The sequence below is a fragment of the Lissotriton helveticus genome, chromosome 7 (genome assembly GCF_964261635.1).
Source record: "Lissotriton helveticus chromosome 7, aLisHel1.1, whole genome shotgun sequence".
Taxonomy (NCBI): Eukaryota; Metazoa; Chordata; class Amphibia; order Caudata; family Salamandridae; genus Lissotriton; species Lissotriton helveticus.
The window spans coordinates 1,707,113,133-1,707,136,838 of NC_136068.1; the positions used below are offsets into that span (position 1 = coordinate 1,707,113,133).

The 23,706-nt window shown below is 47.0% G+C and overlaps 1 protein-coding gene across 1 annotated transcript in view; it reads right to left on the reverse strand.

Moving 5' to 3' along the window:
• The window catches only part of LOC144769652 (IgGFc-binding protein-like), a 620,904-nt gene that overhangs the window by 555,827 nt on the left and 41,371 nt on the right, over positions 1–23,706 (reverse strand). The gene's annotated exons all lie outside the window — the stretch shown is intronic.

Below are 23,706 nucleotides of genomic sequence, written 5' to 3' on the forward strand. Positions count from 1 at the left end.
TCACCATAAAGTTGGTTGTGGAAGAGGCCAAGAGCGTGACTGTTTCCATTAGGGAGCTGACAAAATTGCCCACACAACCCGGTGGGCGATATACCAGTACGCCTGACACCGACACCGTAGGAGACATCTTCATGGAGAACTGGCAGCTCTCGCAGTCCGGCACCCCACCATTCTGAGCCCTGCACACAAACGTGTCCCTGTATAAAATGGCAATACCGCCCCCTCGCTCCACAGGTCTATCCAGATAGTATATTAGAAAGCCTGGGGGGAGGGCTCGCACTATATCCACCCCAGAGTTGGATGTAATCCATGTTTCCGTCAGGAACAGAATGTCTAGGTCATGATCTTGTATAAGGAAATTAATTTCTAATGCGTGGCTCGGGAGGGATCTACAATTCAACAGAGCCATCGACAGGGCATTATTTCCCTTATCTGGTTGGATCAACTGACATATCCTACAGCCAGTGAAAGGTTTAGATCCTTTGTAGACGTACTTACAAGAAGTATCTTTAGGGGGGCGCAATGACATAATGTCCTCTCGAGTATATGTCATCCTTATTTCTGGAGTTTTTGCCAGAAGTCCTGGCCCTAAGCCCGTCTGGGCCCGGACGGGCACAGACGGGCTGGACTCTGGCGTGACTCCGGCGATGATCCGGCGTTCCCGCTGCGCGTCAGTATGACCTCCTTAAGAGGAGGTCGAGTGTCCTTGTGACGCTAGAACGTCCAAACAAATGGCGCCGCCAGGCGTCCATCACTCACCCAATATGGCCGCCGAAGTGCCGAGTGGCCGGGAAAAAGGACCCGCAAAAGCGCGGTGGGTTTAGTTATTACTGTGCAAGTGAATGGGCAGCAGTCTAAAATCAGGGGAGAAGGTAAACCATAAATAAAAAGAAATACAAAACAGGGAATTAAAAACGCCTAGTAAGCAGGCAGAAGCAACAGCAATGAGCGCAACGCGCTGTGACCGCTCTCGTCAGGTCAAATTAGTCAACTGGCAAGGCTGGACCCGCGTTTACCCTCCTTAAGAGGAGGTCGAGTGTCCTTGTGACGCTAGAACGTCCAAACAAATGGCGCCGCCAGGCGTCCTTCACTCACCCAATATGGCCGCCAAAGTGCCGAGTGGCCGGGAAAAAGGACCCGCAAAAGCGCGGTGGGTTTAGTTATTACTGTGCAAGTGAGTGGGCAGCAGTCTAAAATCAGGGGAGAAGGTAAACCATAAATAAAAAGAAATACAAAACAGGGAATTAAAAACACCTAGTAAGCAGGCAGAAGCAACAGCAATGAGCGCAACGCGCTGTGACCGCTCTCGTCAGGTCAAATTAGTCAACTGGCAAGGCTGGACCCCGGGTTTACCCTCCTTAAGAGGAGGTCGAGTGTCCTTGTGACGCTAGAACGTCCAAACAAATGGCGCCGCCAGGCGTCCTTCACTCACCCAATATGGCCTCCACAGTACAATAGTGACACTTTAAAAAAAAATTGCTTTTAAGAAGAACGCAATGTCCGCTTCAGGAACACTGCGCTTTCTTTGACCTTTATTTTTTTATTTTAAATAAACTTGCATGCTGAACGTGGCGCCCGCTTTAGGAACACTGCTCTGTTTAATTAAAAAAAAAAAACTTTGCTAGAGAGCATGGCGCCCGCTTCTGGGACACCACATATTGTTTGTTTTTTTTGTTACTTTAATGGTGAGCGCAGCGCCTACTTAACAGATACCATGCTCTGCAACACAATAGGTCGCACTTTTGGTGAGGTTTGACCTATTGGTATTGTAAATGACAATGCCTTTTAATATTCTACAGGGCATTGCCATTGACAGTGCCAATGGCTCAAAATCTCACAATTGCGAGACCTATTGCATTGTACATGCTGGGTTCTAAATACAATAGATTAAAAATACCTATATTAGTCTAGTTCTAAGGTAAAATGAAATCCTTAATCATTGCAACTCCATGGATGATAAAATACTATTATTTAGCTTCACCATTTCACCGAAATCAAACTTTTATCACATAAAGGAACCCTTCTGTGCTCATTTATCACATTAAATGCCCATGCAGGGAAATATTTCCCCCCAAAAACTGGTCAACTGGAACATTTGTTTCAGTGACCCTTGACTGTGATGTGCACTCTTTAGTCTCTGAAATTCGCCATAACAAAGACCTATCTCCTTTCCTCCCTGCGGACACACAAGCGAGCGTGGAAACCTTAGGTGTTCCCTGAATACACCAATGTCCCACTCACGAGAAGGCCCAACTCAGTGCAAGAAATCAAATGCAGCAGATTTCTCACCCAGTTCATGTGCGCACCTTAGCTTTCCACAGCCCTTCCAGGCGCTTCTCTTGACACTCACATCAGCCACAAAGGACCTCTCCTTGTGCATTAAATTTGATGCACAAATCTCCCTTAGAGAAACCTCTCACACGTTGACAAGATGGCTCTTAAAGACAGGATGGCTCTGAGCTGAACACTTACTGCTGACATCTGTGCCATCTGCTGGTCAAATAATGTGTATGCTGGCAAGGCCAGCACTGCCTTTTATATTTCCTAGGTTGACAGAAGACGTACATTTATAGTAACCCCTATTATTTGCAGCACTTACAAACTGAAAACTGATATTATTCTCTATATACAAAACTAGTTATTGGTTAAGCTCGCTGTACTGGTCCTTATTAATTCCGAGCGAAATAAGTGTGGTTGTACCTTGTCGCACTGTGTAGGAGTGATGGAGAGAAAACAGATGTGTGTTATGTATGTTACCCCTTGCTTTAAAAATTTTTTAGGCCTCCTGGTTTATGGACTAATTCTCTGCATGACTCTCACTATCTGAGCTTCACGTACTGTACACCCTGTTGAAATGGAATATGAGTGCTAACTTCCAGTGACTGTCTATTTTTCACCAGGAATTTAAATTCACAGCATTAACTTCCCTTGTAATCAAACTGGAATCTAACTCCACCCCTTTGGTCTGTGTCCTACTTTATAGACCACCGCAGAGCATGCCATTGTTCTCACAGTCCTTGAGTGAACAGATGTCACATTTAATAAAAAATCATGCAAAATTACTGCTGATTGGTGATTTCAATTACTGGGCCAATGAATCATCAGGTGGCCCTCACTCAGCTGAATTAACTGACTTACTCATGGGGCTTAATCTCAGCCAGCATATCACCACTGCTACACACATTAACACCATCAATGCTACAGGGATTAATCCTCCATGCTGAGGATTGATCAATCCCATTGTTCATGACGAGCTCAGCTCGTCATGAGCACACAAGCAGTGTACTGCATGACGAGCTGAGATCGTCATGAGCATCGAAGGGGTTAAAGGGCACACACTAGATCAGGCATGGGCAGCCAATCTGGTTATGACCAATCCAGTGGTCACTCCCTGGATATGGTCCGATCATCATCTCATCAAATTTGCTATTAATGATCTCACCAGGCCTTACCCGATGTTGGCTCCTGTAGGAGTTGGAGCACTGTTGATCCTTAGAGACACTGACCAACACTATTCCTCTTACCCAATCCTCCATCAGAGTGAGAAAGACCTATCAGACTGGCTTCTGACAGCTAGCAATAAACATGCCCCATTTAGGAGAGTACACCGAGCACATCGCTATGAGGCCCAGAGATGGTTTTCCTCTGATTTAAAGGAATTAAAACTACCTCTGCGACAAGCTGAAAGGAGGTGGAGAAGTAAATACTTGCCTAATGATAAAAACACCCATTTAGCAGCATTTAGAAGTTACAAAAAAAACTATCCTGGCCACTAAAGCTGAATATTTCTCATCTAAAATTGTCACCGCCTCAATTCTATCTAAAGAAATCTTATCGATAGTTAATCAACTACCCCACAGAGTGACACCAAAATCCACACCTCCTTAAACACTGTGACTCATTCAATAACTTCTTAATCGATAAAATCAAAGCCATTAAAGCAAGTATCCCCATATGCTCGAGCCCTGCTTTTCCAACAATACCTAAGAACCCCTACATTCTAGAACAGATTCCAGTAATAAGTCAAGAAATATTTTCGGAACTGTTGACAAAAGTAAAATCTGGCTCTCCTAGGGATTGCTGTCCCCTGCGGATCCTAAGGGAAGCCTGCACTGCTATCCTGAATCCAGCAATATCCGTTTTAAACCCTTCACTGTCCCAGGGCTATGTACCGGAAACCTTTAAGGAGGCTCTTGTCATCCCCCTCCTGAAGAAGCCAGGAGCTGACCCTTAAATCCTAATCAACTACTGCACTATCTCATGGCTGCCTTACCAATGTGGAAAAGTAAATTTTGCCATGTTATATGTGCCTACGTGTTCCCCATATTATGTTATATGTGCATGATCGATATGCATGTATTCCCCTCTGATCGATTAAAGACGCAATTACAGTTGTGTCCATCTCTAGTATGCCAGTTTCCAGTCCTCGTGAATACAACGAATATTAGGCCTATGTAAACCTACGTTGCCACATTTCACAGTGTGCACGTTAATTCATTGAATTATCCCCGTTTCTAGGCCTCAAAAGGGCCCGGACTCAGATTCAGCTCCTGTTTCCTGAAACCTCTCCGAGGAGCGATACAGCCCCCACCTGTATCCCTGACCCTTAGCTTACTTTCATGCCACGCAGTGCCCGGCCCGGCCTGGCTCTGCCTCCCAGTCTGCCAAGAGTATGTTATGTTTCTAGTTATCAGTCCAGCCCTCCTTCTCTGCATTCGTAAGTTACTGAATCGCATCAATAGTTTCCGTCATGGTCTAGCCTTTATGTCTCCATGTAAGAGAAATACTGTATTAATATTCATGGAATATTCCTCGCACACGCACTGCATGTAGAATAATGTATGCACCAGTCTTAATGTCTGTTAGCCTTTACTCTGATAACTCTTGTATTCTATCAACATGTACTCTAAACACCAGATACTAGATATGCCTGGGTACATGTCGCTCTGACACTCCAGACTTTAGTCTCCTCTTCTAGCGCAGAAGTCATAGCCCCCAGTTCTCCCTGGTAACACGTCATTGCCCATTTGCGCGCACCACTAGGTTAGAGGTCCCAGCTGCTCAGGTAGCCCCCTCCATGTTTCGGCCCCGTTTATGACATATTCTGTTACGTTGCATCACATGTCTATGTATACGCCCTGTAACGCCTTCTTGTTGCATCAGTTTTGCCCTTATCTTTCGCGACTGCTACAAACCACGCCTACTGCTACGCCTACTGTATTGAATGTAATGTATTTTGTTTAACTATATATATTGTGCTCTGTTATTAAATGTTACCCATTCCCATTCCCTTATGCTCCCAGATCCTGCCCGGCAGCTGTCGGGCCCTGCCATCCTACTCCCGTACAGGCTGTCCTGTTCCTGTCCTTTATGCTTGATTAAAGCCTGTCAACTTCCGCTACCTCGAATCTTGACTCTTATTTATTGAGCTACCTGTTTATTGATTATAGTCAAAAATAGATCCGGTAATAATTTATTTATTTACCACATAATGGCGCCCGAATAGGAACTTGCGCTTTCCCCACGCGCCGGAGAAGCCACGCAGGCCCCCTGATCCTCTGCAGCCGTGACGGAACCATACCGTGCACGTGCAGATATTTTTGCTTCAAGTATCCCTCAGGCCCACGGAGGAGACGGAGGTTGCGGTCCAGCGTCCAGACGAGGCGGTGGAGGAACGCGGCGAGTCCCGACCAGAGCCCAAGCCGAGAGCCCAAGGTCCGAGGTATCCGGAGGCCCACCCGTAACTGAAGTCCGAAGTTCGTCCGTCCGTCGTCGTAGCAGTCCAGTCCAGTCCGAGGCCTTCCGTTCTTGCTGCCCGGTGAGTACCGTTGCTGGGGTAGTATCTAGACAGGGTCAATTAATTTGTCTCTGGTCCGTGGGTTTGGGTACACAGATCCAACACGAAGTGTTCACTTAAGTGGGCGCGGGTCCTGACGTGTCTCTTTATGGGACCGGTAAGTTTCGTACTGTTTTAGCAGTGCATCCAGTCATTCTAGTAAAGTTTCTGTTCTAGTAAGTTCTGTTCTCGAGAAATTCATGTGTTCTGTTTTCAGTATTTCAGGTAATATTCTGTCCAAACTGTTATTTTAAATGTTATTCCATGTGTTTTCAATGTCGTGGTATGAGTGATTTGTTCTCTTAAAGTTATTATTGTGTTTATCGTGTATTGTATTGTGTCCAGCCTTAGTTATGCCTCTGTTCACGAAGTTACGTCAGTTAAAAACCAGAAAAGGTCTGCTCGAAGAAGCAGTTCCTGTCCCGCCTAGGGACAGTCCAGGTCATTTTATGTATCATAAGCATGGCATAAGTGCCATATTATATCTAGACTTATGGGTGGAGTACACCAAGGAATTAGAAGAAAAGTATAGATGGCCCGTATCAGGTACGTGGGATGCCGAGTGCATCATGCGAGTAGAAGAAGCATTATGGAAAAAGAAAGCCAGACAGTCCCAGAAAGATGCCATCGAGTTATGGCGCAAAGAATCTCATAAAAGAACCGAAAAAGAAATCAGAAAGTCAGAATTAAGTAGAGAATCCACAGAAAGAGCCCAAGAAAGGGAATTAATTGAAATAGGTGAACGAGTTAAAACCGAACAGTCAGACAGACAGAGAAATGCCCTCATTAAGGGTATGTATCCTCTTCTTGCCGAGGGCTTGCCAAAAGCAACCCCGGAAGCACCATGTAATTTTCCACCGCCATTAGTTCCGATTAAGCTACGTCACAAACCGACCGCAGCTGATATTTTTCTCTCGTCCTATTTGGACGACACAGTCCCAGAATATGCGAATCCTGCTCCGCCAGCTTCTGTAAATAATGTAATTCCTGTTCCTCCAGCCACCGGGGCCCCTGTTACAGCACCTGTTACGGTACCCCCGGTCCAGCCCATAGTACAAGTTCCCGCTACATCGGTCACTCTGCCAGCATGAAGAGTATCAGTCGACGATTCTAGTTTAGGAGCCGCGGGGGAGGTCCTCCTGGTACCCCGCCGCCACACAAACGTGTAACGTTAGTCGAGTTACATGAACGTGCGTTACAGCGTACGCCCAAACATCAGTCCGTTGCAGATATCAAGCGAGCTCTTACCGAATGCCGTTATGATTCAGTCCCAGGCGATGATAATATGGTTATATATTCATTGCGTGTAAGACGGGTGACCGAGTATTTGGACACCCTACCGAATATGAAAGAAGATCTAGACAGAATATATCGTTTCATCCGTACAGGAGAAGATCCAGAAAGTATTGGTGAAGTCATGTCTCAAAGGAAAGCTGAGACTCAGCTCATGCTATTAAAGTTTCTAATCAATTGTTTAATAAGGGAACAAGATTATCCGACTAAAGATCCGATCGAAATGAGAGTTCTGACAAAGTGGAGTGATCATATAGCCGAGGGAAGACACAAGACACTCAGTTGTATAGAGAGTATGTACAAGAAAATTCGTAAGGAAATAATAAGGTTACATGAGAAACGTAAAGCAGCACAAGTGTCCGAGAAAGAAGACGACTCTCCTACCGAAGAGGTAGACGACGAGAATACCGCCAGAATAGCATATGTAGGTAAAACTAGACTTCCCGACCGACATTCACGTCTAGAACACAAGAAAGTTTTTCATCTTCCAGCACCAGAACAAGGTTCTCTAGAACAAGTATTTCAAGCTACCGATCACATTCTGAAATCACGAATCGGTTATAGTGAACTTAGTACCATGCATGAACAAGAACTAGCCCGATCAGCAGTCCGATGGACTACTGATTCTACCACTTTTCCAGACGAAATAGTGGCACAAATGTTTCTGAAACTGCCCCCAGCCGAGCAGCGACTGGTGGGTATGTATATGATCCAGCACCTCATTACACTGTATGAGGGACAACATTCTGATCCAGGTCCGTTACATGATGTTCTGAACGAGTTACTCCAGTATAAATGGAAAGGTTTAGGTACCGATTTAATCAGTGTCATTCTAGAACAGCGCCACAAATATAGAACGTTTCTGAATCCGCATTTTGTTCACGTCTCACCTCCAGAAAGTAAACCATTTTACATAGATAGACAGCATCCGCTACGAGAAGTACACCCAGTTAGGACAGCGGGTGGTGAAATGCAACGAGTATTTGTTTACACCCCTATTACAAAGATGGAACTCTTAGAGATGAAGAAATTAATTCCCTGTCACGACAAAGATCCAGCAGGGTTCCATCGAGAATTAAAAGACATGCTCAGAATGGGAGAATACACGTATCCAGATATTATTAAAATGCTAAAGGTCCTGTTGCCCGCAGGGGTATATGAAAAACTCAAGGAAAAAGAATGGGAGGTGGGAGAGAAAAAGATTGATTGGACAGCTCTAGAAGCTGAAGATAATATACGAGTACAGGTACCGGTCTTGGGGACAAATGTAAAGAATTGCCCGAGTTATTGATACAAGTTCTGCCATGGTTACTAGCCACGAAAAAGGAAGATTGGGATGCAATCTCAGCATGCAAACAGAAACAGGATGAAGACACTAGTGATTTCTATTCTAGATTTGAGAAATGTTTTATTATTAATAGTGGTTTGAAGACAAGTAGCGAGTCATACCCTCATCTTTTTGTTTCTAAACTAGTCGAGAATTCAAGTCCACAAGTTAAAAATCGAGTATTGAAAGTCGAAAGTAGTTGGCAAGCTAATACCCCGTCACAAATGCTCCAAATGCTCCAGTATCACCAGAACAGAATCAGGGAAGAGCAAGAACACGAAAGGAGACGTATGAAAGATACGAAAATGAAAGTACTAGTTGCACAATCTGTTCCACAAGACAGTCAGAAGAGGGGTCCGAATCAAGTCAGTCATCCTGCAGCTCCCGTTAAAGGGACTTGCAATTACTGTAAACAGCCAGGTCATTTTATAAACGAGTGTGCAGTTCTGAAACACAACATAGCAACTGGTAAGACTAAAGAAAGACCACGTCCGCCTAGACAAGAACAAGTTTCACAGACTTCTCAGGCACCACAGAATGCACAACAGACAGTTCCAGCACCGCAGCCTATAGCTGCAACACAGCATGTTACACAGCAGATGTACCAGTATGCCCAGACAGAGTATCCAGAATATCAACAGTATTCATGAAACAGCCTAGAGAGGGAGGTAGGCTTGCCTCTCATCGAGATACCTGTAGATCAAGAGGGTCCCTATGTACACAGTCAAGTATTAGGGAAAGACAGAAAGTTTTTGATTGATACAGGGGCAAGTAGGACTACTATCAGTCATGACGAGGTTCCAGGGGCTCCGCTCTCAGGCTCTAAAAATGTTTCCCTTGGATTTTCAGGAAAGCCTATTGTTAACGAGATTTCAAAGCCAGTTTCTCTAGAAGTTGGTCCATTGTCCCGAACTACTGATTTGTTACTTACGAAATCATGTCCAGAAAATTTGTTAGGCATTAAAACATTGAAAGAATTAGGTGCAGTTATTTGCTGCTCCCCAGAAGGAATCCGATTGTTTTTGCGTGACTTCAAAGGTCACTATGTATTACGTAATTTTGATCCAAGGTTACTAAATGTTCCACAGCATTTATGGGCGCAAGGTCCAACTGATGTAGGTTTTATGCACATCACACCCCATCGTGTGACCCTCAAGCAAGGTATAGTCTTGCCACGAATCAGACAGTACAGATTGCCACCTGAGGCTGTAGCAGCCTTATCCAAAATTATTGACGAGCTCATTGCTCAAGGAGTGGTTGTAGAAACTGACTCCAATGTATGTAATTCTCCTATCATTCCAGTCATGAAACGTACTGATCCAAATGCACCTCCAGTATATCGATTAGTGATTGACCTTCGAGAACTTAATAAATGTATCATACCCCAGTATCCAGTAGTCCCAGATATTTCATCCCTATTGACAGCTATTGATTCTGAAGCTACATTTTTCACTGTTATAGACCTCAAGAATGCATTTTTCAGTGTTCCCATTCATCCAGACAGCCAGTACCTTTTCGGTTTTTGTTTAAATGGAAGGAGCTATAAATTCACACGAGCTCCTCAAGGTTTCACAGAAAGTCCTAGTATTTACAGTCAAGCACTTAAAAGACAACTAGACAATATTCACATGCCAACTGACACTGCCCTACTCCAGTATGTCGATGATCTACTGATCACAGCCCGTTCTGAACGTGACTGCGAGCGTGCGTCACTTACAGTTCTGTATTTCCTAGCCGAGATGGGGCACAAGGTGTCCCCTTCGAAGCTCCAGTTCTGTGTCCAGCAAGTGATCTACTTAGGCCACTTACTGTCCAAGTGGGGTAGGTAGTTGACACCAGACCGTATCCAGTTGATAGCGAGTCTTCCACAGCCCAAGACACAGAAGGAGGTACGAGCTTTTATTGGCCTCACTTCTTACTGCAGACAATGGATTCCTCAGTATGCATTTCTAGCCAAGCCACTGATACAGTTAACGACACAGGAGGCAGCCGTATCGACTGTTCTCCCTTGGACATCTGAACATACACTTGTTTTTAATGAATTAAAGAAAGCCTTATGCCAAGCACCTGTTCTAGCTACACCGAACTACAGTAAGCCTTTTACACTTTTTGTCACAGAACGTGATGGTACTGCATTATCTGTTCTCACACAAGATCAAGCAGGACAGTACAAGCCTTGTGCTTATTTTTCGAGCATATTAGATCCAGTAGCCCAGGCTTTGCCTGCGTGCCTCAAGTCAGTTGCAGCCACAGCTCTAGCAATCAGACAAAGTGATTCCATAGTATTAGGACACTCCCTGACAGTACAAGTTCCACACTCCGTGGAAGTTCTTTTAAACCGAACACAGACTCAGCACTTGACCATTGCACGTTTAACAGGTTATGAACTGACACTGTTTCAGCCACACATAGAAATCAGACGCTGCAACATTCTAAATCCTGCTACACTGTTACCGTCAGTTACTTCAAATCCTACCACACATGACTGTGTGGAAGTTGTTAACACTATGACTAAGCCAAGACAAGACCTGACAGACATTGCATTACCTGATCCCGACCTGACACTTTATGTGGACGGTTCATGTATGAGAACAAGTACAGGAGAGCTAGTAGCCGCGTATGCAGTGACTACTGAAACTGAAGTTATTGAAACACACCGTATTGACACCCTGTCTGCTCAAGCAGCAGAGCTAGTTGCTCTGACCCAAGCCTGCATACGTGCCAAGAACCTGAAAGTAAACATATATACAGATTCACGTTACGCATTTGGAGTTGTACACGACTTCGGAGTACTCTGGCAGGAGAGAGGTTTCATGACTTCTCATGGAACCAAGATTCAGCATGGTCTCCTCATTCAAGCTCTGTTAGATGCAATACATTTACCGACGGCTATCGCGATCATGAAGTGCAAGGCACATACGAAGGTTACTGATATCATTTCCCAAGGTAACGATCTAGCAGATCGAACAGCCAAGCTTACAGCTCAGACACCAGACATTCCAGTTAACAAGACACAGACATCCACCCCAGAACAGACTACATGTATGACAGTTAAGGACCCTACACAAGATGTCATAGACATACAGTTACATGCTACTCCTGAAGAAATCAAGAAATGGTCCGAACAAGGAGGGGTCCAGACAGATCAGGGATGGGTGACGAAGGGAAAAGCCACATGGTTTCTCCCCGACTCTATGGTTCAAGTCATTATCAATACCGCACATAGTCCAGCACATCTAGGAGAAAAAGCCATGTTAGATAGTATACAGAACCTTTGGTTCAACAAGCACTTACGAGCTGCAGCCAAGCAGAAAGTCCGTACTTGTATGATATGTTGTCAATTCAATCCAGGTAAAAGTGTCCCGGTGGAACAAGGTGGATTCCAACCCCCTGACCACCCTTTTGAAGTCCTCCAGATGGATTATATTCAGATGGAGCGATGTCGAGGTTTCAAATATGTTCTTGTAGTTGTATGCGCTTTGTCCAGGTGGACAGAAGCATATCCAGTTCCAGATTACACAGCAGCGACCACTGCCAGGCAGTTGGTTCGTGAATTCTTTCCCCGTTATGGACTCCCTAGGGTCGTGTATTCTGATAACGGCCAGCCATTCTCATCAGAGTTAATGAAACATGTTTCCCTCTTGTTAGGGTACCAGTGGAAGTTCCATTGTGTGCGCCATCCTGAAGCAGCCGGTCTCGTAGAGAGACATAATCAGACCCTGAAAATCCGTATTGCTAAGACATGTAAAGAGAAAGGTGTAGACTGGCTAGTTGCCCTGCCAGTTGCTTTATTCTTCATGAGGATGGTTGCACATTCCAGATCAGGTCTGTCCCCTTATGAGGTCATATTCGGCCCCCCCCCAAACATGTGGGGTACACCTAGACCCCGCAGTATTACAGATGTTTCCAGTAATATGTTGACAGATTACCTAGCTTCCTTGATGTCTGCCCTACACTCTTGTCGTTCCCAGGTTGCCGCTGCATTTCCAGACAATACCGAAGTGAAACCGCATGAGGTCATTCCAGGCGACCTCGTCCTTGTAAGGAACTTTGATCGTTCAAGTCCACTGGAGCCTCGTTGGAAAGAGCCGCGACTTGTCCTCCTGACCACCCGCACGGCCGTGAAGTTGGAAGGCCGCAAGGGGTGGGTCCATCTGAGCCATATAAAGAAGTTCCATGGAGTTCGAGAAAAAACATTTTCAAAGGACTGTTCCATTTCTAAAGACTGCCTGAAACCAGACTCTGATCTGAATCCTGAACTGAAAGTTACTCTGTTAGAGAAAACTCCGCAACAGGAGTATAAGTTAAAGCTCCGGTCTAGTAAAATAAGTCAGCCAGTTTAATTGTCTAAGTCCCTCTCGGGTGAAACGGTTAGACAGGTATCTGACATGTATGAGATAGACCCCCATAGTGAGAGAGTTAGTCAAAACTCTATACGATGTATCGTTTTTCTAAGTTTCTTATTGTTTCTAAGTTTGATGGTTACCTGCACAAGTTATGCATTACATTTATGTTTTCCAAGTTCTCATGTAAATAAGTTTTCTAATGCTACAGTAGAGCACACATTTAGTGATCTGCCTCCTCACGAGTTATCCTATCGTCTTGCTATGCGAAATAATACATTTATAAGAATGTTACACTATTCACACCAGACCAGCAATGCTACTAATTGTTGGGTGTGTGGTCGACTCCCCCCTTTCCAGACACCAAAGGGAGTTCTGCCACTTTTTCCTTATCCATTTTCACATAATGGTTCGTGTGGAGCATGGTCCACGTTAACGTCATCCTCAAATGATATGTCCCTTCTGAATAGAACATGTTTCCCAGACAAGCAAGGTCTCCCCCATAGAACAGGGTTAGATCTAGAAAATGAAGTTTATAATTTAGGTAATTATTCCTCGAATTTTATGGTCCTGAATGTTCAGTCTGATACTACTCCAGACTTGCCTGCTATTTCAGTACTACCAGTCAAAGGCGAATTATGTGTCAGAAAGAATGGTTCCGCACATGTAGGACATAGTGATTGTACTACTACTGTCGAGTATAGTGACAATGGGAAATCTATTTTCAAAGCCTCACGTCATTCTTATTTTGTTTGTGGTCAGACCGCATATGTTCGTCTGCCCCTCGATTGGGATGGAACCTGTTACATTGCCTTCCTACTGCCACCAGTTTTTCTAGCCCCATCTGATTATCACAGAAACACACATCTAGTACACTTCAGACCTTGAAGGGAGATCGAGTCCCAAATTGTCGATCAAACTGAAACTGCTCTAGAACAGTATACAGATTTCAATAAAGGTTTCTTCTTCTTTATAGGACCTATCCAGAATAGTAAGTTAATCCGTAGGTTAACCAGAACCCTTGAAGCAGTAGTGAATGAGACTACTTCTGCTCTAGGTAACTTAACCGAAGAGCAATCTGCTATGAGATTTGTCGTGCTCCAAAATCGTCTCGTTCTTGACGTCATACTGGCCGATAGAGGAGGAGCATGTAGAGTCATCGGATCTAGTTGTTGCATTTTCATTCCTAATAACGCGCCGTCTGTTTATTCAGCTATAACCAGACTTCATAAAATTGCCCATCAGTTACACCAGAATCCAGGCACCTGGACATGGTCCGGTTGGCTCTGGAATATTATATCTGCCTGGGGATGGAAAGTATTGTCATTCCTAGGTATTGCAGTAATGATCATATTCAGTTGCTGCCTCTGTATACAATGTGGCCCTGCGATTTGCGGCATGTGTGCTACCTCTTGTATTCCTAGTCCTAGATCCCGTTCCAAGACAATTCGAGACGAGCAAATGATGCTATATGAAATGATAGATGGTATCATGAATATAGATGTTTCCTGATGGAAACGTAGGGCACAAGGAGGGAATGTGGAAAAGTAAATTTTGCCATGTTATATGTGCCTACGTGTTCCCCATATTATGTTATATGTGCATGATCGATATGCATGTATTCCCCTCTGATCGATTAAAGACGCAATTACAGTTGTGTCCATCTCTAGTATGCCAGTTTCCAGTCCTCGTGAATACAACGAATATTAGGCCTATGTAAACCTACGTTGCCACATTTCACAGTGTGCACGTTAATTCATTGAATTATCCCCGTTTCTAGGCCTCAAAAGGGCCCGGACTCAGATTCAGCTCCTGTTTCCTGAAACCTCTCCGAGGAGCGATACAGCCCCCACCTGTATCCCTGACCCTTAGCTTACTTTCATGCCATGCAGTGCCCGGCCCGGCCTGGCTCTGCCTCCCAGTCTGCCAAGAGTATGTTATGTTTCTAGTTATCAGTCCAGCCCTCCTTCTCTGCATTCGTAAGTTACTGAATCGCATCAATAGTTTCCGTCATGGTCTAGCCTTTATGTCTCCATGTAAGAGAAATACTGTATTAATATTCATGGAATATTCCTCGCACACGCACTGCATGTAGAATAATGTATGCACCAGTCTTAATGTCTGTTAGCCTTTACTCTGATAACTCTTGTATTCTATCAACATGTACTCTAAACACCAGATACTAGATATGCCTGGGTACATGTCGCTCTGACACTCCAGACTTTAGTCTCCTCTTCTAGCGAAGAAGTCATAGCCCCCAGTTCTCCCTGGTAACACGTCATTGCCCATTTGCGCGCACCACTAGGTTAGAGGTCCCAGCTGCTCAGGTAGCCCCCTCCATGTTTCCGCCCCGTTTATGACATATTCTGTTACGTTGCATCACATGTCTATGTATACGCCCTGTAACGCCTTCTTGTTGCATCAGTTTTGCCCTTATCTTTCGCGACTGCTACAAACCACGCCTACTGCTACGCCTACTGTATTGAATGTAATGTATTTTGTTTAACTATATATATTGTGCTCTGTTATTAAATGTTACCCATTCCCATTCCCTTATGCTCCCAGATCCTGCCCGGCAGCTGTCGGGCCCTGCCATCCTACTCCCGTACAGGCTGTCCTGTTCCTGTCCTTTATGCTTGATTAAAGCCTGTCAACTTCCGCTACCTCGAATCTTGACTCTTATTTATTGAGCTACCTGTTTATTGATTATAGTCAAAAATAGATCCGGTAATAATTTATTTATTTACCACACCTTGCCAAACTACTCGAAGCACATGTGGCCAAAAGTCGATCTGCCTTTTTGGAGCAGTCCGGTTATCTGGACGCACATTAAGGAGGGGTCCGCCCAGCTCACTCCACAGAGTCAGCTATGCTGACAGTACTGGACACCCTTCGGGAGAGGGCTGACAGGGGCTCTCCGCAAGCCCTGGTGCTGCTGGACCTTTCAGCGGCATTTAACACGGTCGACCACAATATCCTGGTCGACTGTGTCAAGGATGCAAGAATTCAAGGCTCAGCCCTTGAATGGATCAGTTCCTTCTTGGAAAACTGATTTCAGGCGGTCCACCTAGGCCAATTAACGACACCCAAGATAAGAACTACTTGCGGTGTCCCCCAGGGATCCTCACCTTCCCCTCACCTGTTCAACTTATACCTTCTCCCTCTGATGCACACCCTGAAAGAAAGGAAAATCCCCACTTTTAACCACGCGGACCACTTCCAACTAGTGTTCTCTATCAGTAACTCTCCTACATCTGTCCATGAATTCCAAATTACGATGCTGTTCATCTGTGACTGGATGAACGGCAACCATCTAAAGTTAAATCCAGATAAAACGGAAGTGATTCTTACAGGAGCTCCCTCAATCCCCTGGAGCTCCCGGTTCTGGCCTAAAGAGCTGGGACAGCCCCCTACTCCTTCCATATCTGCCAAAACTCTGGGGGTCATAATAAATCATGATCTCACAATGAAAACTCAAATAGGATCTGTAATCTCAACATGTTTTTTCCAACTAAGAAAATTAGCTGGTTCCTCAAACAGGAAGCAAAAATACAGGCAGTACTTGCTATGGTGATATCCCATATAGACTATGCCAACTCTCTATACCCTATAAAAAAGTATATCCATAGAGAGAACTTGAACATTAATTTCCCCATAGTTAGTCTGCCCTTAAAAAATACAAAGTGCAAATAACTTTGGTATAGGCAGGCTGAATGTTAACAATATTGACTGGTGTAATTATTTGAAAATGCACATGAATGTTTGAATGTTTTGTTATATTTTGCACAAATTTGTTTTATATGTTGATGACATTTTATCTGAAAAATGGAGTATGTAGCTTTCGAATGTTCTAAAGAAAAATGATGTTTGAATGGGATTCTAAATGATTACAATTGATAACGTAAGGTACAACAATTGAATGTTGCATCTGAAATCTGCTGAATAAAAAAGCAGTGCTATGAATTGGAGGCCAGGTAACCCTTTTTAGGTAGAGCGTCAGCAAAAGACCTATTGTCAGCCGTATTTGGGAATGTAGACACGAGAGGGTGCACGAGCGCAGAGCGCAGATTTCACCTCGTGGGCGCGCACGGCGCCGTGCCCCTCTCATGCCTCATTCCCATGCGCAAACACACTCACACAGCCACACTCACGCATGCGCACATACACAGCCACACGCATACACAGGCACACACACACTGCATACACACGCGCCCCCCCCTTAAACAGAGCCATGCGCACACAGACAGACACACGCACAGACACACTCGAACACACACAGACACATACACGTACACCCCCCCTCCACTTACCGGGCTCTTTCTGCGTGTCCCACAGTCCGGGTGTTCTCTGCACAGCCGGGGTACATAGCTCCCAAAACCCCCCTTCTAACAAAGCGCTATGCACAGCCGCGACCTGTGGACTTCCCCAGGTGATCCAAGGAAGGCATGCCCGGGCCAGCGGACTTCCCCAGCTGGTGCAGGACAGACATGCCATCAGGTGCCAGCGCGCCCGGCTTACCTTCGGCCCGCACTGCTCCGCTGCGCCCTTGCGGGGGCTCGCAGCCGCCGCCTGGGACACCCTGCTGCGCAAACACCATAAACCGAGGAGGACCAGGGAGCCAAGCTTCGGCAAAGGTGCCATGGTGCGCAGCCTTTCAGCAACCGCATCGATCTGAGCACCTCAGGCGCATGCGCACGGACTGCAACACTTCCAAACTACTCCTGCTTCTCCGCCGGGAGAGGTCGCGCGCGTGAGCTTCTACCTTAGTGGCAGAATCAGATCACGACGCGCGCCTCGTGAACAGTTCACGTGACTTTTACGTTTCTTTTGCGATGACGAGCACGCTTACACTTTCGCGAGCCGCAGACCACGCCGGTATTGCAAGGCTGAAAGACGGAAGCAGCATAGTTCACGGACCTCTGACGGGCTTGTTAAAATACTGGCAGAAACGTGCGGAAAGACAAGCAGGCGCTACAGAGCGCTGGGAATGAACCACACGGGGCGAGTGCCAAGGTCACCGTCTCGGCTCCGGGCCTTCCCGCTGCCATTGTGTCCTGACGCGTGCAGTCACGTTGCATCAGAGCGCGGCTTGTTTGTTTTTATGGCATGGGGTGCTCACATCCCAGCGTCGGCTCAGCGTCCTTAACCTAATCTCCCCAAGCCCTAAACACAGAAATTATCCTTTCATGTTAAACATTTGCATCTCATGTCATCTAAAGCGATTTACTGTACTCCAGCCAAGTTCGCGCTATATAAATCTGCAAAAAAGTTCCGGCTATGCCTTGCACATATGTGCCGAACTTGGCTAAAGGCAGCGCACTGCCGCTTTACATGGAAGAAGAAAATGCCGATATCGTTAAATACCTGCCCAGCCACCAGATTCCCAGACACGCCCCTACCAGACCCCCACGACCCACTCTAATTAATTTTTATAAAGCGCGAACTTACCATGAGGTCATTAAAACGCTTTTCATGAGCACCAAAAGTTCTACATGAAAGCATCATTTTTTTTGTTTTTATGGCACAGGGTGCTTACATTCCCAGCGTCTGCTCAAAGTCCTTCACTTAGTCTCCCCACACCGTAACAGAAATTATGCTTTCATGTAAAACATTGCACCTCGTGTAGGCGCTCGACCTCGGACCTGGGGAACTTGGTTCGAGTCTCGGCAACGACGCCAAAAAAAACCCCGTGATTCTGGGCAAATCACTTAATATCCCCGTGCCTAAAAATGACTGTGTCCTCATGTAATGTAACTGGTGCTATGTAAAGCGCTCTGATAACTGATTTGGTTCGGTTCTAGTCCGTGCTATATAAAACTCTGCAAAAAAAAAGTGCTGAGTGGCCGGGAAAAAGGACCCGCAAAAGCGCGGTGGGTTTAGTTATTACTGTGCAAGTGAGTGGGCAGCAGTCTAAAATCAGGGGAGAAGGTAAACCATAAATAAAAAGAAATACAAAACAGGGAATTAAAAACACCTAGTAAGCAGGCAGAAGCAACAGCAATGAGCGCAACGCGCTGTGACCGCTCTCGTCAGGTCAAATTAGTCAACTGGCAAGGCTGGACCCCGGGTTTACCCTCCTTAAGAGGAGGTCGAGTGTTCTTGTGACGCTAGAACGTCCAAACAAATGGCGCCGCCAGGCGTCCTTCACTCACCCAATATGGCCGCCAAAGTGCCGAGTGGCCGGGAAAAAGGACCCGCAAAAGCGCGGTGGGTTTAGTTATTACTGTGCAAGTGAGTGGGCAGCAGTCTAAACTCAGGGGAGAAGGTAAACCATAAATAAAAAGAAATACAAAACAGGGAATTAAAAACGCCTAGTAAGCAGGCAGAAGCAACAGCAATGAGCGCAACGCGCTGTGACCGCTCTCGTCAGGTCAAATTAGTCAACTGGCAAGGCTGGACCCCGGGTTTACCCTCCTTAAGAGGAGGTCGAGTGTCCTTGTGACGCAAGAACGTCCAAACAAATGGCGCCGCCAGGCGTCCTTCACTCACCCAATATGGCCGCCAAAGTGCCGAGTGGCCGGGAAAAAGGACCCGCAAAAGCACGGTGGGATTAGTTATTACTGTGCAAGTGAGTGGGCAGCAGTCTAAAATCAGGGGAGAAGGTAAACCATAAATAAAAAGAAATACAAAACAGGGAATTAAAAACGCCTAGTAAGCAGCCAGAAGCAACAGCAATGAGCGCAACGCTCTGTGACCGCTCTCGTCAGGTCAAATTAGTCAACTGGCAGTTATCAGAGAGGGTTGTTTTACACTTGGTATCTACATGCAGGTGTCTGGCAGACTCCTGGCATCCCCTGCTAAGAACTGCTTAATGGCACAGTGTTGGCATAGAACACGAGGATGGAATCCCTTTGATCTGAACAGGTCAGTAGCAAGGGAAGATCATAGGTTCAATGGTTCCTTAGCTCCAGAGTTGTCCTCAACTATCTTGGATATTATTACACACAGCACTGTGGCACAATTGTTGTGCAACAGGGCACAGAAAGTGGAGTGGGAGCGCTTTAACAAATTGGTGTCAGACCGCTAATGATGAGTTCAAAACATTTGCTTGACCCTCTGGCACTTTATAAACGAGTCTCGGTAACAACGCCAAAACCTCCTGTGATTCTGGGCAAATCACTTAATCTCCCCGTGCCTAAAAATGAATGTGTGTCTTCATGCGTAACATGTAACGTAACTGGTTCTATGTAAAGCGCTCTGATACCCGATTTGGTTCGGGTCTAGTTCGCGCTATATAAAACTCTGCAAAAAAAAACAAAAAACTCTGACCATAAACCATACAGAGCGACGAGGGGGGCGTGGCTGACAGCCGAACATGGCGGCTGCATCTTAGCAGGGCTCCGGACCGTGCTCATAAATCCTGTCTGAATCCGCCTCGAGCTGCACCCTAAATCAGCTAACAGGTGCACCCTTGTCCAACAGGGCGATGGCGACCATCCGACCGGCCCCCTGCACGCCTGTTACCGGGGATTGATGTGTGCTAATGCCCGGTACATTCACGCTGCCTGGGGAGCTGAGACGGGCCTGTCAGCGGGAGCCTGCCTGATGGCCTAGCGCACAGCTTTCCAAATTTTTCATGTTGGTGACACACCTTTTTGTGAAAAATAACTTCAGGGACACGGTAACGCAAGGAAGCGCAGCGAGCAAGCCCGAACCACCTATGGTGGGTTCAGGCCCCACACACACATACCCCACCCCACACACACAACCCCACACACACCACCCCACAGACACACCACCCCACACACCCCACACAACCCCCCCACACACACAACCCCATACACACCCCCCACACACACCCACACACACCCCCCCACACCCCTCCACACCCACCCCACACACACATACCCCACACACAACCCCACACATACCACCCCACAGACACACCACCCCACACACACACACCCCACACAACCCCCCACACACCCCACACACACACACCCACACACACCCCTACACCCCCCCACACCCCACCCACACACCCCCCACACACACACCCCCCACACAACCCCCCTCACACACACCCCACACACAACCCCACACATACCACCCCACAGACACCCCACCCCACACACACACACCCCACACAACCCCCCACACACACCCCCCACACACACCCCCCACACACACCCCCACACACACCCCTACACCCCCCCACACCCCACCCACACACACCCCACACAGCCCCAACACGCACACCCCCCACGTCCCCCCCCCCACAGCTGTGAGGCACTTCAACTCTTGACAAACAAGCATTGGAAGGGCCTGGGAGAGGACTGTCACACCGCGAGGAAGCTAAAAGTGACACATAATGTATTCAAAACACAGACACAGGATCCGTGGGGGACTCCAGAACTGACCAATCACAGAACCGGGGACTGAACTAAATGAACGTCGGAGAACCTGAGACTGGAGGCAAAGATGCGCTTTAATCACCGACTTTATTTAGCAACAGCGACAAGTTCACACTAAAATTTTAAAACTGGCTCAGGTCCATGAAAGCGCCGCATTTTACCGGAAGTCCAAGCCTTTCAGCCCCCAGGGACGGCTGCTCGCCTTGGGGTGTGGCCTGCCTTGCAGATGCAGTCTGGGGGGTTGTTTTCGTGTTCGGCTCCGCAATGCTTGCAGAAATTAAAACTGCATGTCATTTCCTGCTCTCGCAAAGCCCCCCCTGGCGAGCCTCCCACCACAGATTTAATATCGGAGAAAGTATGTGCCGCGCTCTGCACTGGGCCCGGGTTTATGTGGACAAACTGCTGACAAAGCCCATGGGAAGGGGCGAAATCAGGAACTCCAGAACAGCTTCATTTAGGGGACTCACTGAGAAGAGGTTGATGTAGTCATCAAAGGGTTTCAGCCCCCACCCCCATTGGCATCAGAGGGCTTCAGCCCCCACTCATCCCCCCCGTCGTGTGTGGTAGCCCGGGACCGCTCACAGCCGCACCCGAGCACTTCACAGGTCTTTAAAGACCTTGTGCATGTTAATAGGCCCTATTAACATGCATGTGGTCTTTAAAGACCTGTGAAGTGCTCGGCAGAGTCGAGCTGCAGGGGCTCTTAGAAGGGGTGAAACAACAACAAAGCCCACCCCACACACACCCCACACAACCCCCCACACACACAACCCCACACACACCCCACACACACACCCACACCCCCCACACCCTCCACACCCACCCCACACACACATACCCCGCACACAACCACCCTCACACACACCCCACACACAACCCCACACATACCACCCCACAGACACACCACCCCACACACACACACACCCCACACAACCCCCCAAACACACCTCACACACACAGACCCCTACACCCCCCCACACCCTACCCACACACACCCCACACACACCCCCCCACACAACCCCCCCACACACACCCACACACAACCCCACACATACCACCCCAAAGACCAACACCCCCACACACACACACCCCACACAACCCCCCACACACACCCCACACACACACCCCCACACACACCCCTACACCCCCCCACACCCCACCCACACACACCCCACACACACCCCCCCCCACAGCTGTGAGGCACTTCAACTCTTGACAAACAAGCATTGGAAGGGCCTGGGAGAGGACTGTCACACCGCGAGGAAGCTAAAAGTGACACATAATGTATTCAAAACACAGACACATGATCCGTGGGGGACTCCAGAACTGACCAATCATAGAACCGGAGACTGAACTAAATGAACGTCAGAGAACCTGAGACTGGAGGCAAAGATGCGCTTTAATCACCGACTTTATTTAGCAACAGCGACAAGTTCACACTAAAATTTTAAAACTGGCTCAGGTCCATGAAAGCGCCGCATTTTACCGGAAGTCCAAGCCTTTCAGCCCCCAGGGACGTCTGCTCGTCTTGGGGTGCGGCCTGCCTTGCAGATCCAGTCTGGGGGGTTGTTTTCGTGTTCGGCTCCGCAATGCTTGCAGAAATTAAAACTGCATGTCATTTCCTGCTCTCGCAAAGCCCCCCCTGGCGAGCCTCCCAACACAGATTTAATATCGGAGAAAGTATGTGCCGCGCTCTGCACTGGGCCCGGGTTTATGTGGACAAACTGCTGACAAAGCCCATGGGAAGGGGCGAAATCAGGAACTCCAGAACAGCTTTATTTAGGGGACTCACTGAGAAGAGGTTGATGTAGTCATCAAAGGGTTTCAGCCCCCACCCCCATTGGCATCAGAGGGCTTCAGCCCCCACTCATCCCCCCCCCCGTCGTGTGTGGCAGCCCGGGACCGCTCACAGCCGCACCCGAGCACTTCACAGGTCTTTAAAGACCTTGTGCATGTTAATAGGCCCTATTAACATGCACATGGTCTTTAAAGACCTGTGAAGTGCTCGGCAGAGTCGAGCTGCAGGGGCTCTTAGAAGGGGGAACACACACACGCACAGGGAATACTCGTTTTACTTCCCGGTTCACGTGCTGCACACCAGAATAGGTAGGACTTATTGTTCAAACAGTATTGCAATGCAGGTTACACACACTACTTATGTCACCAAAACCTTTTTGGACCACAATCCATTGGAGATAACGATTGCATGGGGCAGAGTACCTACTCCGGTGCCAACCTGGCGATTATGGCCACAGTTGTTAGAGGACACTGTGTTCTGTACCGCCATGGCCGACACCCTTACACATTACTTTACTGAAAATAGCAATACAGCTTCTAGTGGATTAATTGAATAGGACGCCTTTTATGCGGTAATACGTGGAAGGGCCATCAGCGCGACTGTGGGTGCTAGGCAGTAGGTTAATAGGGGCCAGATGTAGGTAGGACTTATTTACCGATTTTTAATTACCGAATTTTACCGATTCGGTAATTAAAAATCGGTAAATAAGAATGGGGGACATGTAGGAACATCCAGATGTTCCTTTTACCGAATCG